General features: G+C 38.0%; 1 non-coding gene across 1 annotated transcript; it reads left to right on the top strand.

The window, feature by feature from the left end:
• The first annotated feature begins 1,277 nt into the window (after positions 1-1,277).
• LOC127077691 (small nucleolar RNA R71) lies at positions 1,278-1,384 on the top strand. The gene has a single exon (XR_007787475.1). It is a non-coding gene; the product is annotated as a small nucleolar RNA R71 (small nucleolar RNA).
• The last annotated feature ends 1,850 nt before the right edge of the window (positions 1,385-3,234 follow it).

Raw genomic sequence — 3,234 nt, 5'->3', positions numbered from 1 at the left:
TTTTCCTATGTGACAGGGTGTAGAGAAACTACCAGGATCTTTAAGTTTTGGAGGCATATTCTGGATTATGGCGCTACATTCAGCAGTGAGTGTAACGGTTTCGCTATCTTTAAGTTTCCTTTTATTAGAAAGAATTTCTTTTAAGAACTTAGCATATGAGGGCATCTGCGTAATAGCTTCTGTAAACGGAATTGTGACGTTTAATTGTTTCAGTAGGTCAACAAATTTTTTAAATTGGCCTGCATCTTTGGTTTTAATAAGCCTTTGAGGGTAAGGGATGGGTGGTTTATAAGGCGGTGGAGGTAAATAAGGTTCTTTATTTTCTATGGTTTCCTTATTACTCTCTTCCTTTTCCTTAGGTTTATTTTCTTCCTCAGTTGACCTTTTAGAGTTTTGGTTTTCAATTCTTGGATCAGACGGTCCTTCTACCTCTGTTCCACTCCTTAATATGATTGCATGAGCGTGGCTTTTTGGGTTAGGTTGGGGCTGTCCAGGAAATGTACCAGTTGGGGCAGCAGTAGGCGCTTGTTGTTGAGCTACTTGTGAGATTTGTGTTTCCAGCATTTTGTTATGGGTAGCCAAGGCATCCACTTTACTTGCTAGTTGTTTAATCTGTTCGTTAGTGTGTACATTCTGGTTTAAGAACTCTTTATTGGTTTGCTGTTGGGAAGTTATGAAGTTCTCCATCATGATTTCCAAGTTGGATTTTCTAGGAATGTTATTGTTAGGTGTAGATGGGGTCGGCTTTTGATATCCAGGGGGTATAGCTGGGGCTTGACTGGGAGATTAACTTGGTGCGTATAAAGCATTATTACTCTTATATGAAAAATTAGGATGGTTCTTCCAGTTTGAGTTATAGGTATACGAGTAGGGATTTCCTTGAGCATAATTCACTTGCTCTGCTTGGATTCCTGTTAGGAGTTGACAATCTGCAGGAGTGTGACCTTGGATTCCACAGATTTCGCAATTTTGAGTTACGGCAACCACGGTGGCTGGAGGTGATACATTTAAACTTTCAATTTTCTGGGCCAGAGCATACTTTTGCATTAACATGATCAAGGCTACTTATCTCGTACATGCCACCTTTCGTTTGAGGTTTCTCTACCATTGTTCGGTCGCTTCCCCACTGATAATGGTTTTGGGCCATGCTCTCGATAAGTTGATAAGCATCGGTATAAGGTTTATCCATAAGTGCACCACCTGCGGCGGCGTCTATTGTTAACCTTGTGTTGTATAAGAGACCATTATAGAAGGTATGAATTACTAACCAGTCCTCTAAACCATGGTGTGGACAAAGTCTCATCATGTCTTTGTATCTTTCCCATGCTTCGAAAAGAGACTCGTTATCTTTCTGTTTAAATCCATTTATCTGGGCTCTCAATATAGCTGTTTTGCTTGGAGGAAAATATCGGGCAAGAAAGACTTTCTTCAACTCATTCCATGTGGTGACTGAGTTGGAAGGAAGAGACTGAAGCCATCTTCTAGCTTTATCTTTTAACGAGAAAGGAAAGAGACGAAGTCGAATCGCCTCTGAAGTGACACCATTAGCTTTAACAGTATCAGCGTATTGGACAAATACGGATAAATGAAGGTTTGGATCCTCGGTAGGATTTCCAGAGAATTGATTCTGTTGCACTGCTTGTAACAGCGAAGGTTTAAGTTCGAAGTTGTTTGCTTCGATTGCGGGTGGAGCAATACTCAAATGCGGCTCATCTTGCGATGGAGCGGCGTAATCTCGAAGAGCACGAGCTGGTTCTTCCATCTCGGGTATCCGCGAAGGAAGAAGATTTTTAAGGTCGGGCACTTCGATAGGAGGAAGATTGTTTGCAGCACGATATTCCCGAATTCGTCGTAAGACTCGGAGATATAGTTCAACGTCGTTGATTCATAAGTAAAACGGCTCGCCTTGTGAGCGAGTGTGTGGCATACAAATCAACGAAAGAAAGAAATAAAAATTGCCTTAGTCTCTACAGCGTAACAGAAGAGTTACGATATCGACTAAATAAAAGTCCCCGGCAACGGCGCCAAAAACTTGATCGCCCTGATTTAGTGAGTCGATTGGGGTATTAATTGCAAGTGCACAGTCTAATCGCGTAGTTTTAAAAGATATTGATCCCACAGGGACTTATGAATCGATATACTGTTTTCTAAGGTTACTTCGTAAAGCTAAGGCGGATGATGTTTTGATGATTAGGGGGAAAAGTAAAACTAAAATAAGATCTAAATTAAATATCAAACAACGCGGATATCGGTACGTAGTTCGTCGTAATTAGGGAATCGAATCTTCGTGGGTTTCTTAGTTTTAAAATAAGTCCTTTCGGCAAACACTATTGATTAAAAGTCCTTTCTCAAACTCTCGCTCTGTTGAATGAAACTATGACTTTAAATTAACATACGCTCTCACTATTTAGTTAAGTCTAAAATCACTTTTTGAAAACAATAGAATCTTTAGAAACTCTTTTTAAGAAAATACTAACCCTTTAAACGCCCTCGTCTCAAACTCTCGCTCTGTTGACTTAGACTATTTGATTAAACCTAAATGCTTAACTCTCGTTCTCACATTTAACCTTTAAAAATACTTTTTGAAAATGATTAGAATTTAATTAACCTTAAAAATTGCTCTCGCCCTGATTTAAGGTTAATGTCCAATTTACACTGTCCAGTTAAAAGCTCAAACCGTCGTTCTATTGATTTTAACTTCTTTATGTCTTTTACTCTCGTACAAAAACTTTGGGATTAATTCTGTAAATTGAGACCATTAAAAAGAGTGACTTTATTTTTAAATAAATTTAAACCAACTTAGTTCCGATTCCTTCATTCCGCTTACTTTACATACTGATATCTAAGTTTATTTAGCCGGACATGGTAAACAAGTCTAAACAATAATTATGCTTAAATACAGCCATATCAGACAGACAGTATAGATAAACAATAGTATAGAGCATATAAATTAAAACAATAAAGTTAAAGAACCTGTAAAATTAATAGAAATCTTGATTATTCCTAGCCTTGATGCTTTGAACACTCCACCACAAACTGGTTGGATTTGTTCTTCACAATCTTCGATCAGACAGGAAAATATAAACGAAGGAATAAAATACTATGACCTAACGTAAGGTTAGATCCAGTAAAAGGTACACAATAATTTCCGGTGTGGAAACTGTTGTGTGAAAAATTAATTTAATGCTTGGAAAAGAAAACGAAATAAAAATTGCTAGGGAAGTAAAGTGCTGA

This window comes from Lathyrus oleraceus, chromosome 4 (genome assembly GCF_024323335.1).
Source record: "Lathyrus oleraceus cultivar Zhongwan6 chromosome 4, CAAS_Psat_ZW6_1.0, whole genome shotgun sequence".
Lineage (NCBI taxonomy): Eukaryota > Viridiplantae > Streptophyta > Magnoliopsida > Fabales > Fabaceae > Lathyrus > Lathyrus oleraceus.
This window is presented reverse-complemented; position numbering and strand designations above follow the sequence as displayed.